A 14,551-nucleotide genomic window follows, 5' to 3' on the forward strand; every position below is an offset into this window, starting at 1 on the left:
GAGTCGGGGGGATGAGGTCAAGAATCGGGATGAGATCAAGAGTCAGGGGGATGAGGTCAAGAGTCAGGGGGGTGAGCTCAAGAATCAGGGGCAGGCATTGGTGGATGGGTGGCAGGGCAAGGCCAGCACCAGCGGCAGAGGCACTGGGAACCTTGTGTGTGAAATGCAAACCGTCCGGCTCCACGCGGGGCAGGCTGGGTTTTACCTGGCTCTGCAGGGGGTCCCGCCCCCCATTCAAGCATGGCCTCGCCAGTAGATTTTATTAATTTTCTTCGTAGATGTGGCTTGTGAAGAAGGAAAAACAGCGCCCCGGTGCAGAATGAAACTGCTCCTCCCGTGCACGCTTGCCGCCTCCCTCGTGGTAGCACACTCTGTGCTAGACACAGCAGGGGACCCAGAGCCACTCTCAACAACAAGGATGCCACCTCCTCTGGAGAAGCTCCTGAATCTGACGCTGGTGGGGTGGAGGGGCCTGGGGAGGAGTGGGGAGGGGCTCAGTGGAGTAGGGGGTGAGATGGGGACTGTTTCGTCCGTGGTGGAAACTAGATGCAGGAGAGGGAGAAAGGGGAGACGTTATAGTGGGGGGGGGGCTCCCGGCAATGGCCTTGGGGGGCTTGGGGCTCATCCCAGTTCTGACAGTGAACAGTGCGGTGGGCTCAGGCAGGTCTCTGTGCTAAGCCTCTGTTTTCTCATCTGTATAATGGGTTTAACGACACTTCCTTTTATGATTGTTTTGAGACTTAAATGAGGTGATCTGTGCAGAGCGCTTGGCACAGCCCTCCCTATACACTATACGGACAATGATAATTTTTACATCTGAGGGCATGGGGTGCTGGTGGGTGACGTGAGCAGAACACTGTAACCACCCCAGAAATGCCTAGTACACACACTCAGGCCTGTGGAAGCTCCTTGTTGAGCAGGAGATCCACCTGCCATTAATATTTCGGGCCGTAATCATGTTTCAAACGTGTCTGAGAAAATATCTTAAATCCTAAAAAGCATCCCTCCCCTTTCTCCGTTGCCATATTTTTGGATTCTAAAATCAACAAATGCGGAATCTGACCACTTTCCAAAGCAACGTGCCTTTGGAGTGAGAACAAAAATTGCCAAGCAATGCTTCAGTTGTTCCCTTTCAAAAAGTCACAGGGCTCAGAAGACAAGAAAACCTTGGCTTTCGAAACCCACGCTGCTTGGGGTGGGGGGCGGTGGTGGTGGCTGTCAATCCCCACCACGCTCTGGCGCCATCAGCTCTGGAAGTCCCCGCTCTGGTGACCTGCTCCCCACACTTGCTGGCTGAGCTGAGGAAATGAGCTGACCAGGATTTGTTCTTCCAAAGGCAAGAACCGCCTCCCTCCCCCTTCCAGCCTGGGGAGCGGATGGCAGATCTGGGAGGCCCGGAGAGGACAGGTGAGCCCTTGGGGAGCACCACGGCCCCCAGGACCAGCTGGGCAAAGCCCTGTCTCCACCCCCTTCCCTTTCAAGCAGCCTCAGCGGGGACGGCCTCTAGGCATCCCAGGCAGGCCGCTGTGTCACCAGATCCTGGCACGGGCCGTGGATGGGGACAGACCCGAATGAGCTCCGTGAACGCGGGCCTTGATGTCAGCCGCACGGAGCCGGCGCCCGCTCTGCTCTGAGGGGTCTCCTTTCTTGCCTTGCCTTTTGCACACTGTCTGCTGGCTTCGGCAGGGGGCGGGGGGAGGCAGCGTTTCAGGTGGGGGCACCTCGCAGCACCCAGATGCCCACATTTGGAGGTGACACAGGCAACCCAGGTGCATTTGCAGGAAAACGCGTGCAGCTGCCGCACCCACATCAAAAGCGTGTGGTCCCGGTGTGGGAGTCCGGGGCGATGGGAGCGCTATTCCTGGCACAGGCACGGGCTTCCTGATACGCAGCCCCCCTTTATCTCGGTTTCCCCATCTCTAAAGCAGGGCAAGATCTAACTTTCCTGGTTCCACAAAACCTTGCGGGCAAACCACTTCACGGGTCGGACCCAGGGTGCCAAGGACCAGAGAGACCTTCCAGCGCGCTCCCCGAGGTTTTCTGAGAATCCACCGGATGCAGACACAACCTGCACTGTGCTTCTTAGGGGAAGCGGTGCCATGAGAAGTGCTCCCCGGTTTTGAGGTTGAGCTTTGCCGTGGCTGTCACAGCTCCGGGTTGGCCTCTGCTCTGCCCCCAAGTGCTCTTCCCAACCCACAGCTGGAGGCTGCCTCTCTTCTGCTTAATTCCTGCTGAGCACTGATGTGAAGAAACAGCCAGGGCTCCTTCCACCCCGGGCCCATCCTCCTCGACCTTCTGAAGCGAACGTGCTCACGGCACGGGGCGGTTTCAAGCTCCCCTGCAAGGCAGGCCCCTTTTCAAGTCCCAGGCCCTCTGCAAATGCTGCTCCCTCTGCACGTTCTTCCCCTCTGACCAGCTCGGCAGACTCCTCTTCATCCTTCAGAACCCAGCTCCTTTTCATCCCCCCTGGGAAGTCTTCGCTCCATCCTCAGGCTCAGCATCAGGACCCTGGGCTGCCCTGAGGCCTGCTCCCGCCCCCATCCCCAGGCCAGGCTGGGTGCAGTGCTTGTGGGAAGCCGGAGCCCAGGAGCCCATCGTCCCACTTCCTCTCCAGACTCCAGCCCCCTGCAAGGTCTGGAATTCCCATTCCAGGAACCCCTGGGGCCGGGCAGGCTGGAAGCAGGGAGGGACAGTGGGAGACAGGTGGAGGGAGATGGTCTCCCAGACGGAAGGCAGATTGGAGCTGGGTGGGGAGGACAGCTGGGAATGTGACTGTGCGTCCCGTTGTATGTGTGATCACCTCCTGCTGCCGCTACGGGCAGGGAGGGGCCCCTCTGTCATTTCGGCTCACAGCCACGTGGGTGCTCGGTTGCTGAGCAGCGAGCCTAGGGAAGGGCCGAGCCCGACCGGTGCCAAGGATCCTTCTGCCCGAGGTGAGCTGCTGCCCTCAGGAGGAAGAGGTGGCCGTGAGAAAGGCAGGCCCAACTGCAGGGAGATAAAAGCCTGGGAGGGGAGGTGCCGGCAGCCCATCCTCTTCCTGCCCCAGGCTGACAGCGTGTGACATTCAGATAGCTCCCTAGGTCTGGTTTTTCCTGTTCCTGGAATTGCACATGGTAATTTCTCCGGGCTAGGTCAGCAGCGGCCGTTGGGGAGCGTCCTGTGCGCGTGCACGCGCGTGTGTGCGGTGTCTCAGTTTATAGAAACAGGAGATTTGGGATTTGTATCAGCACCCCGTCCCAGGCTGCCTTATTTCCTAGAGAGGACAGGGCTGAGAGCCTGGAGCTGGACCCCTGGTGAGGTCAGGGCTTGGAGGAAGGGGCTCCTGGGTCTGGCCTGGCTGTGGCCCATGGCAGGGTCTGATCCGTGGCCTTTCTCCTCTGCTAGGATGAGGCCCAGGGCGCTGGCCTGCCTCCTGGGAGGAGCTGGGGTGCGTACCCGGCTCAGCTCAGTGGGGTTCTGGACTCTGCAGCTGGCTGGGTCTCTCAGTTCTGGTGGCCTCTGTCCTGGGCAGGCAGCACTGATGGGTAAAATGGACCTAGAGTGAGGGGAAGGGTCACTCTGGAAGGTTGGGGGCAGGTTACAGAGGGTGGAGACGGGCGGGGACAGCCATGGGGTCTGGTGGCGGGGAGGTTCCTGGGCCCTCTGAATGGGAATGAGGGAAGCCTCCGGTTCCAGAGGCTTTAAGGCAGTGGGGCAGCTAGTATCCTTCATGGTCGAGGAAACGGGGGCCACAGATTGAGCGACCCTCAGTGCAGGGGCTCCCACCGTCCCCTGTCCCTCTGCGGGGGCGTCTGGGCTGGAAGCTGCTGCCATAAGCACGCGGAGGGAGGGGTTGGCTTCCTGGGGGCAGAGTGACTTGGTCTGGCTTTCTGGGCTCAGCCGCACAGGTTGTGCAGCCCGGGCCCCTCTGGCGTATCTCGGTCTATCTGCTGGCCTTCCTCTGCTCGAGAGAGCCATTACTGGGGGGTCCAAGTAGGAGGGACTCAGGGGGAGGGGGGGGCCTGCAGCAGCCCGGGCGGGTCCGGGTTCCGTGCAGGGCCCAGGCCCCCTCTCCCTGGGGCTCCGGGCACCGCAGAGACCAGGCTTCGCCCCAGAACTCAGACCTCGGGTCTCCCCCTGGAAGCAGCAGCGCCTGAGCCCTGACCTTGGTGGTTCTCGGTCCCGGGGCTGAGCGTGCAGCCCTGGGAGGGGAACCTGGGGCCGAGCCTGGGGCCGCCTGGAGGCTGGGACAGCTCACATGGCAGGCTCCCCGCACCAATTTCCCCCTTAGCTTGTTCCACTTTTAAAAATAGCTAATGAGGAAATTAATTTTGTCACCCAGATGTATTCAGTAAAAACATGTCAGGGAGAGACAATTAACCTCTGCACTGATAAATCCTTCCCAAATTAATGAAGTTAATATTTGTAGATGTTGAGACGTTCATTTGGGGGAGAGGGCCCATGAAAGTAGGGGTCCCCCCCCCAGGCACAGAAGGAGAGAAGAAAAGGGGGAGAGAAGGGAGGGGGAAGAAGGGAGGGACGGAGGGAGGGAGGAGGGTAAGGAGCTGGAGAAGGGGAGGGGCCCGTGGAGCCAGATGGAGAGAAGCAGGGGGGGTCAGGAGTGATTCCAGGGAGCACAGCTGTGATGTTTCCCCAGAATGTTAAACTTCCCAGGCATTCACCTGCAGTAGGTTTGGGGCAGGAGGAGACTTGACAGAGTCAGCCGCAGAGGGAAGGGTTGGGATCCGTCGACGATGAGGAATGTCCGGGCCCCCTCTGACCAGGTCTTCTCTCTGCTAAGGACTCGGGGTTCTTTCTCTCACCCGAGGCCGTGGGAGCCCAGGCCCTGGGCAGCGACCCCCCTGCGGGAGCACCCAGACCAGCCGCCGATGGCTCCTGAACGCCCACCCTGTGCCTCCCGGACCGTCCTGAAATCCTGACTGGGGGTGCCCTCGGGTTTAGGGCCCAGCCTCCTTGGCCTCCTCACCCTTCTCGTCCGGCCCAGGCGTTGGGCTGCAGGTGACAGCCCCTGAGACACCCCAGGCTGGCCCCGGGAGCGAGGACCCGGGCCCTCATGCCAAGGAGGGAGAGGTGCGGTCAGGGGGTGCGGGCAGCAGGTCAGCATCCCTGACCCTCTGCGCCCTCAACCGCACCCGAGGAGCGCCAGCTTAGGAAACCCATTGTGACATGGCACCCCTGGAGCTCAGACTGAAACAGAAACTTCTCGGGGGACTTTTGGCTTTGGAGACATCAGCTAGAATGGCCCAGGGGCTGTGTGAGCTGGCAGGGTTTGGCCACCCCTGAGACTGAGGCCGGGGCTGCCCCTGGGGTGCTGGCAGGGAGGGGACACCCATGCCACCTGGCTGGCATGTCTTCCCAGAGGGTGGGACCCGGCTGTCGGGCCCCAGCCCAGCACGCCGCTCTGCTGCCCTCTGTGGAGAGACCATTTCTTCATTAGCTTCACCCCGCCAGGTGTGAAATGCAAAGAGGACACACTCACCATTCAAATCCTATCCAATTACCAGTTCTGGGGAAGGGCCCTCAGGACTGGGGTGAGGGGTGGTGGCTTTTATTGTCGTTGAGGCAGAGAAGAAGCAAGAGACCAGGGACTGTGAGCCTCTCCAGAACACCCAGGGGCAGCGGCGGGGACCGGCCGTTGGGGTGACCCCAAAGGCTTGGGCCGCCACGTTGGAAAACTGCAAGGCCCTTGGGCAAGAGCTAATGGTGTGGGGGCCGAGGGGGGCGAGGCTCGCGCAGAGGAGAGGCCTGCCCGCCCTGTTCTACACTTGCACAAGTGCCAGTGAGGCTGGTCTCGGACAAAAGAGAACCGGATGTTAGGTATCTCAAGTTGGATTTTCTGATGACCCGGCTCCCCCTAATCTAATCTTTGCAGGCGAGTGACAAGCTTGCAGATTGCAGGGAAGTGATAGATGGCAGCTATCTCGAGTTCGGTTAGGCCGTTGCTCTGCTCTGAGCGACAGACCTCCCTCTGTTCCCATCAGAAAACAGGAGGGAGATGTGTCCCGATTGCCAGGGCCCGAGCTGGGTGGGCCAGACCCTCCCGGTGCCCACCCGACACGGGCGGTGTAACACGGGGGTGCAGAGCTGGGATCCCGGCAGGTTTTGCAAAGGCCGGGTCTGGATGGGGAGGGCGGCTGGCCGGGCCCGGAGGTTCTGGAGGCCTGTGGACCATGGGGAACTGTGGATCGGACGGAAGGAGAGCAGAGGTAGCAGGGCCAAAGGCAGAGCAGCGCTGGGCTCCCGGGGCCTGGGCCGTGTGCCGCCTGCCTGCCCCAGCCCGTCCCTGTCCCCTTCTGTCTTCCATGGACTGTGGCTCCCGTACACCCGGGAGGGCGGGAGCCCGAGGACGCCTGCCCACGTCTACAGCGGGCTCCCTCTGCACCCCCCGGCCTCCCACCCCCAGACCACTGCCCCCAGAGATTGGTAAAGGCTGGAGGATTCGAAGCAGGAGGGAAGTTTGGGGGAAGCTAGCCTGCAGGATGACTGTTACGTCTGCAGGAACACGAGGGTTTTTACAGAATGGGTGTTGAGTGGGTGGTTCTCTGTCTTCGCTCTGGACGGAACACAGGAAACGGGCTCAGGCTGCAGCTGAAGGGCTGGGTTAGAGGTAAGGAGGGGGCTCTGACAGCGGGGCTGGCTCTGTGTGCACGGGGGAGCCGTGCGAGCTCCGTGGGGGCCCGTCCCCCCAGGTGGCCTAGGCGCTGCTCGCACCGGCCCCGTCCCGAGGCTGGTTTCTGTGGCAGGTGCGGGGCGCCTCTGGGAGTCCCTCAGGTTTGAATTCCGGCCCAGTTTTCCTGAGCCAGCCCCAATCTCAGTTTCCCCATCTGTGTATTAACACAACAGTTTCTACCTCGTGGGATTGCTTGCGAGGATCGGGGTGGGGAATAACATATGTAAAAAATGTGTTTTTGGTTCGGAAATACTACGCGGACGCAGCCACCCCAGCGCGCGAGCGCGCCCGCCAGCAAGGGGCCCTGGGTTGGGAGGAATGGCGGCCTGTTCCGGGGAGCACCGAGCTCCCCTTTGCACTCACCCACGTCCCCTGTACCTTCCCAAGGCACAGCGGACGTCACCCTTCTGAGTGAGCAACTTGGCGGAGCCCAGGTCCGAGGTGAGGGCCGGATGGGATCCCCTCCGTTATCTTATCTTCCCCCCTGTGTCCTAATCTTGGTCAGGAAGCAGCTGGGAGGTTAGGGACCCACCCGAGGTGGCCAGCTGAACAACATCACAGTCTGAGGTCGCTCCCGCCTGGGCAATCACCCAGGACTGACCCTGGTGAGGCGGGGGCGCCTGGGTCCCCCATGGAGGGAGGTTTCATTTACCCCTGGTGGCTCCAGGCCTGGGTGCATGCCCCCCCCCCGCCCCATCCCTCTGGGCCAGACTGGCCTTTGGAGGGTGGAGCCCTCCTCCGGCTCCAGCCTCTGCTGCGGATCCCAGGGCTGACCTTTGCTGCTGTCAGGGGTTCATCAGCCACCACGCAGGGCAGAGGGTGGGTACGAAAGGGGAAAGAGTGGGGAAGTGGCCCAAGTTGAAGTAATCTCTCAGGGCTCTGGTAGCTGGGGAACTAGTTCCCGATTGCCTGTTGAGATAGTGCCAGAAGGCCCTTGGCCTCCGGCTCCCCTTCCACCCCGCGGAGGGCAGGGTGCCCCTGACTCAGCTCTTTCTTCAGGGAATGACCATGGCCAGGGGTCAAGTGCATTTCCCAGCTGGTCTGCACTGGATGCCTCCCACTCAGGGCAAGAGATGAGTGACATACTGCAGCTCGCGGGGTCAGCGTGCAGGTGAGACCCGCCCCAGCGGCCAGGTTGGTGCCCACCTGGGCTCCCCACAGGGGCCCCGCTCTGGCCCATGCAACCTTGGCAAAGTTCCCAGGCGTTCCTCCGTAAAACAGGTGTCATCACGGCTCCCGGGCAGCTGCGTCTGTCGCTGAGGCTGCCGTAACAACGCAGCGCGACCAGAGTGGCCCAGCCAGCAGAGAGCTACTGTCTCGCGCGTCCGGAGGCTGGAAGTCCACGGTCAAAGTGTCGGCAGGGTCGGTTCTCTCTGGGGCTGCGAGGGAGACTCTCTCCCCTGGCTGCTGGTGGTCTGCGGAGCGCTTGTGTGCCAGGCTCTGCTCCCAGGGCTTTCTGTGTCACCCCAGCAGAGCCCCTCACGGCCCTGCGGCCCGGACCTGGCTCCCTGTGTGGCCCATGGCCCTTCCCTCGAGCTAACCACCCGCACCCAGGCCGGATGCCGATGCTCAGCCTCTAGGACGGGACCCTGGGGCTCCTGACCGGCTCTCGGGTCCCAATCCCTGTCCCCTCCCTGTCCCACTCCAGCTGGACCAGGATTCCAAGTGAAGAGCCTTCCTCTGGCTGAGTCTAGCAGGTGCGGCAGCCTTGGGAACTGGACAGAGAATGACCTGGGCTTTGTCTCCTTGGGATTTGTCTCTGCCCCCAGCTGCCGATCTTACCACTGCCCTGAGTTGTGATTAGTGCCTGGGAAGGACAGCGGACGATGTCCAGGCCTGGGGCGGGGGGAGGGGGTGGGGTGTCCAGTGGGGCAGGCCTCTGAGACCACTGCTTTCTGGGGCGTGGGAATTACAAAGTGGGCCAAGCAGCCAGTTCACCGAGGAGACGGTCCGAGGCCTCGGCCACGTTGGTCCTCTTCCCTGGGATGGGCTGTGGCCCCACCCTGCCTGGTTCTGGCGGTTGGGGGTGGGGGACCAGGGGCTTCAGGGCACTTTGGTCTTTTCCTTGTCTTGGCCAGAAATCAAACACTTCTCTGAACTGCTAGGCCTGACCTGCTGACCTCTCACTTGGCAAAGGGGAGGCCGGTTTTCCTTGGAGCAGGAGGGTGGAGGGTAAAGTAGGCCCAGTCAGGCCCGTCTCTGGCCTCTCCCATCTCCCCCCTGCCCCGTCCCTCCCTCTTTCCTCCCTGTGCCTTTTCATTTGTAGTTCATTCTTTCAGCCTCTTTCCTGTCTGTGTTTCCCTGTGCCTCCCAGTCCCACCCCGTGTCTCTTGGCCTCTGGGGGTGTCTTCTGTGCTCCTTCCCAGGCGAGGGGAGCTGTGCAGACCCCATGGGTGCCGACAGCCATGGGGGAGGGGACGCTGCTGGGACCCTTCTCTACTTCCCTCGGATGAAGGCCAGCAGGGGCCTTTGCGGGGGGTGGGGGGGGCTCTTCCCCCGTCACAGGCCCACCAGCCAGGACTCAGCCCAGCACTGGGAACAGCCAGCAGCCCCCCAGCACTGGACGCTGGTCCTTTCCTCCTCAGCGGTGCTACTGTGCCTTCCAGTCTTTCCGGAGCGGAGAGGAAAAACCCATCCTCTATCCTTTTCATATTGAGAAACTTGGATTTTTGTTCTCAGATGGAACAAATTAGTCTAAAAAATTATTATGGCTTTTGTTTCAGCTCTGCTTGCTGTGTAAATATTTTAATCTGAATATCAGAAGGATAATTAGGGTTTGTGTCTGCGGGGCTCTGAAGGACAGCTCCGTTCTGTCCCGTGGTGGCGGGCGCTGCACCTTCCAGGCTGCCTTCCCCTCCCTCTGCCTCTGATTTCCATTCTCTTTTCCCGCCTCCCCTGCCCCGATGTAGGGCTCTCTAAGAGGTAGCCCTGGCTTTCTGCGGACAGCAGGCAGCCAACATTCATTGAAATCTTTACACATGCCAGACTCTGCGTCAGACTTCGTCCCCATCCTTCCACCGAGAGCTCATAACCCCCCAGGGAGATAGATAGAGAGGATTTGATTGTTCCCATTTCACAGATGGACAGAGACTTGAGATGTGGAGGGTGACTTGTCACGGGTCACACAGCCAGGGCAGCAGCGACTGCTGGAAGTCGGAGCAACTGGCAGACAGAGTGGCTGGAGGGGGTGTGTGTGTGTGTGTGTGTGTGTGTGTGCATGCACACCTGGGTGCAGTGTGTGCGTGTGTGCATGTGAGTGCATGTGCACATACCTCTAGTGTGCCCGTGTGTGAGTGCCGATGCACATGGTGGGTGGGGCTGGGCCAGAGGAGGTCACACCGGGGCTGGAGATGTCACAGAAACAAGTTTTGGGACCCGGTATGAAGCACCGAGGACGCTGTTGTCCCACAGGCCTGGGGAGACACGGTGGCAATTCTCAATGGGCAAGTGTGTGGTCAGAGGGTGTTTCGGCAAGCTGGCCCTGAGCAGTGTGGAGCGTGCATCTGGGAGAGGCCGTGAGAGGGGAAGTTGGGAGGCCACAGCTAAAGGCCAGGAGAAAGCCTGTGGTGGTTGGCGGCGGGTGGGGAGGCAAGAGGCCGTGGGGGAGGACGTGGGTGCCCAGGGGGAAGGAGGCAGAGTCTCCAGGCCCGGCGCACAGGCCGGATGTGAGGGCCTAGAGCAAGGGGCTGTGCGCTTGGTGCTCAGGTCTCGGGCTAGCCTGCACGTGTGTGCGACTACTCCCTGCCCCAGGAGAGAAGGGACCGTATAGACGGAGGAGAGGTGGGCTTTGAACAGAAGACTTCAAGGAACAAAGTCCCTAATTCTCTCCATTCAACTGTCCCAAAGCTGAAGGAATGGGAGCGAGTACCCCATCCCTGGAAGTATTCAAGCCTAATCAGGTGGCCTCCCGGGGGTTGCTGTGTTAGAGGGTTTTTCTGTCCTGGGAGGGCAGGTGGAGGTGTCTTAGCTTGGGCTGCCCTCCAGAGCATGAATTGCTGGCGACTAGGGGGTTCGACGGCAGAAATTCTCACAGCTCTAGAGGCTGGGAGTCCAGATCAAGGTCCGGCAGGGCCAGGTTCTGGTGCGAAGGTGACGAGGGGGGAGCGCTGGTCTCTTCCCTGAGGCCACCGATCCAGTAGCCTCCTAGGAGCCCTGCCTTCAGACACAGTCACGCGGGGCCCTAGGGCTTCTCGGCTCAGCCTGTCGCAGGGCATTTGCCTCCCTGGTGCCCCTGGCTCGCCCCACCGAGGCCCTGTGCAGGCTGACCCCGGGGCGGGCTCCGAGGGGCAGCGTGGCATGGCCCTGACCTTGCTCACGGTCCCCGGGGTACCCGCCTGCATGTGGGCTGGCCTGTGCTTCTGCCACTCCACACTTCCTCGTCCCGTGGAGGTCACCTTGGTGCCAGCAAGCTGCCGTGGGCGCCCTGGGGCTGCCGCCGGCCCCTCTCGCTAGGCCTGGCCTCCAGCTGACAACTCTCGCCCCTCCGACTAAATGGCGGTTTCCCCCCAAGTACTTCCCTCTGGCAAAGCTAAATATTAATTATCTCCCTTTATTTCATGATTATTCATGGGCGCCAGTGTCACCCCATCACACACTGAGAAGGCAGCTGCCCGGCAATCCTGGGGCACGTCAGAGGCTGTCCTGGCCTGGGGAGCCCGGGTCTGTGTCCGGGCACCTCTGAGCTGTGCTTGATGCGTGGGCCCCCACCTCGGGGGGAGCCCACGGGGGAAGGGATGCAGTTTGCCCAGCCAGGAAGCACAGGGGAGAGGCCCTCCCTTAGAGCCAGAGCCGGAGGTAGTTCTCACCTGGGAGACACCTGTCCTGTTCAGGTGCTGACAGGTGGGTGGCCACCCCCAGGCACGCAGCATGCTTTGGGCAACTTGCAGGGTCAGAAGATGCGGCCGGATGTGTGTGCGGGGCTAAGTCTACAACTGCACACGGCAGGAGCGGCCTCGGGCCTGGCCCGGGGTGTGTGTGTGTGTATAGGGGGGCTTTTGCACATTGGGGTGATAGAGAGTAAGGGGAAATAGTGAGCTTCGACGGAAGGTCCATTTCTTTGTATGATGCATGTTCTTGGCACACAGGGTTCGCCAAATATCCGCTCATCGATTGAGGCACCGCCGACGGGGTGCTGCCGTACCCCTCAGCTCCGGGTGTGCTGTCCCCCAAGGCCTCTGGTGTGGAGGGTGCCAGCGTGCAGCGCAGAGTCTCGAGCGTGGCGGCGGGGCGTGAGGATACATCCCAGCATTCTCATCACTTCCAGGTAGCAGAGCGGGTCCGAGACCATAATGTGAGGTTATCTTAATCAGAACGACACCAAATAAGTGTCCACTGTCCCATCTTTTACTCATTCATTTATCGGCACCGTCCCATCTTTTAGGGACTTGTCATAGATGCAGATGGAAAACCTTGCAGCTTCTCCTCGGCAAACTTTAAAATTCTCGATTGTGGGGGGCTCCTGGGTGGCTCAGTTAGTTGAGTATCTGACTCTTGACTTTGACTCAGGCCACGATCTCGGGGTCCTGAGATCGAGCCCCGTGTTGGGCTTGTCCTTGGTGAGGAGTCTGCTTGAGATTCTCTCCCTGTAACTTCTGCCCCTTTCTATTCTCTCTTTCTCTCAAATAAAGAAATAAATCTTTAGAGTAAAATAAAATAAAATGGGATAAAATCCTCTCTCGGTGTTCCTCCTTTCTCCAAGCCCCTCCTCTGGGCCAGTGACAGGGCGACCAGCTGCTGGCCTCTGATGGGAGCTCAGACCCGTGTGCCCGCCTGCCTTGGCACATCTGCCACATGGAGGGAGAGGGGTAGTGGGGCCCAGGGAGGAGACAGGGGGTTTGGAGAGGGCCAGACCCCCCTGTTTGTTCACAGAGACCCCCCTTTTCCAGTGTCATGGAGGATGGGAGAGCCACCGTGGGATGCAGGACACCTGAGCTTCTACCCTGGCCAGCCTTCGCTCACCAGGCCCACCTGTGAACGCCCCATGTCTCTCTCTGACCCTTGGTTTCCTCATCTGTGAAATGGAGCTGGTTTGTGAACGGAGGTCCAAGAGGCAGGAGGAAGAGAACAATAGTTTTTTTTTTTTTAAAGATTTTATTTATTCATGAGAGACAGAGAGAGAGAGAGAGAGAGAGAGAGAGAGGGAGAGAGAGGGAGAAGCAGGCTCCATGCAGGGAGCCCGACGTGGGACTCGATCCCGGACTCCAGGATCCCGCCCAGGGCCGAAGGCAGATGCCCACCCGCAAAGCCACCCAGGCGTCCGGAGAACAATAGTTCTCAAGCAACACTTCTAGAAATCTCATTTTTCAAGATGGATGGGAGGATTTTGCTGCTAAAACCGAAGAATAAAGTCTGCCCCGGGGGTTGTAGATGCGGTGACGCCGGTGGCATCGCCTGAGCCCCCACCTTGTGTGCTTGTGGGAGGCTCGGCCCCTCCCAGGCATGTCTGGGACCCTAGGGAGCGAGGCCTCCCCATGCCATGCTGCTCGCCCCTGGTCACCTCCACCAGGTTGCCACGAGGGGCCTTCCCCCGGGTGGCCTCTGACCAGCGGGTCACCGTGTCCGCTGGCCCCGCTCCTTCGGTCTGCCGGGCTCCAGCAGTGACACAGCCCTCCCGGCGTCCCCCAGGCTGCCACGTTCCGCTGGCCTCACCGACGCCAGGGCTGCTGTCACCCTCCGCAGGTGTCCTCCCCCCCCCTCCCCCGTCCCTGCTGCTGGCAAACAGACCCTTGAGTCTCTCTTCCATAAATGTTTGAAATTATGGCAAACTACTCGTAACATCAAAATTTGCCATCCTCACCATTTTTAAGCGTGCGGATCAGTGGCAACTAAGTTTCTCTTCCACAATCTTTGATACCTGCTGCTTGCTACCCCGACGGTGCTGTGTCCTCCGCGAGGTCGAACAAAACCGCAGCTGCGGCCGAAGGCGTCTGTGCCTCCACCTGCGGTGCCCCTGTCCCCGGGGCTGGGTCTCGGGGACACGGCCGGAGCCCCCTCCGGATTCGGCCCAGCATGGACGTCGGCCCCGGAATCCTCCCCTCGCAGGAGCTCCAGGACTTCGGACAAGTGTCTTTGGTTTTCTCGTCCCTGGAATAGAAATAGCGAGCCTCGCCCTGGGGAGAGAGGACAGATGAGACAGCAGCGCCCAGGCAGCACCCACGGGCCCGGGCGCTCACGAGCAGCTTCGTCCCCGAGCAGGAAGCGCCGCAAGGGCCGGATCCTGTTAGAGCAGGTTAAGAAAAATAAATAAAAAAAGAAAGTCGCTCCAGCAGGAAGAGACTGACTGGGTGGAAACCAGCCCGGCCTGCAGCCGATCGCTGACCTCCTGCTCCGCGAAGTCGATAGGGACTCTCTGTTTCCTCTCTGTGCTTTCACCTAATAGGAAAGTCCCTGCAGGTGTGAACTGGGACTCACAAAGAAGCTCGGGAGATAGCAGCCCTAGAAAAATAATTCCACCTATAAACACCTGTGTTAACAAGCGCTGTATTTGTACAGCTATTTTCTTTTTCAAATACTGTTTACACACACCTATTCTCTTACCTGGCTCAGGTGTGGGTTGCATGGCATCTGGGGACCCACTGGCCGGGGGCCAGCCTGCCCTCCTGGGGCCCCCGTCGTGGCCCCCATGTTCCCGAGGCCAGGGGGCGGGGGACTGACCGCCTGGAGCTCAGCCAGGTCCTGATGAGCCGAGGACTGAGACCTCTGTGGGGCAGGAGGGACTGGGGCGGGGGGAGCAGGGAGGGGGGAGCCCTTAGGGGACAGTGACCCCAGCTGGATGAAAGAGGACACCTGCTCTGCTCCTGCTGCCCAGGTCGCTTTGCATTTTCACACCGAAAGGAAATTTGAACCCAGCAACCACCTGATTACAAGGCAGGGGTGGGAGAT

The 14,551-nt window shown here is 60.5% G+C and overlaps 2 long non-coding RNA genes across 3 annotated transcripts in view; both read left to right on the forward strand.

Moving 5' to 3' along the window:
* LOC140600037 (uncharacterized) overlaps positions 1–1,407 on the forward strand; it is a 29,809-nt gene extending 28,402 nt beyond the window's left edge. Inside the window, exon 3 of the long non-coding RNA XR_012003250.1 lies at positions 279–1,407. This is a non-coding gene — a long non-coding RNA (uncharacterized lncRNA). The remainder of the gene's footprint in view (positions 1–278) is intronic.
* A 1,442-nt stretch (positions 1,408–2,849) lies between these two features.
* Positions 2,850–14,146, forward strand: LOC112927776 (uncharacterized). Of its 2 annotated transcripts, XR_012003249.1 has the most exons (4): positions 7,670–7,781; positions 7,892–8,367; positions 11,755–11,933; positions 12,556–14,146. It is a non-coding gene; the product is annotated as an uncharacterized lncRNA (long non-coding RNA). The 2 variants fall into 2 exon arrangements; XR_003236627.2 differs by lacking the exons at positions 7,670–7,781; positions 7,892–8,367 and adding an exon at positions 2,850–2,933.
* Positions 14,147–14,551: the final 405 nt, after the last annotated feature.

The sequence above is a fragment of the Vulpes vulpes genome, chromosome 8, assembly GCF_048418805.1.
Source record: "Vulpes vulpes isolate BD-2025 chromosome 8, VulVul3, whole genome shotgun sequence".
In the NCBI taxonomy this organism is placed as follows: Eukaryota; Metazoa; Chordata; class Mammalia; order Carnivora; family Canidae; genus Vulpes; species Vulpes vulpes.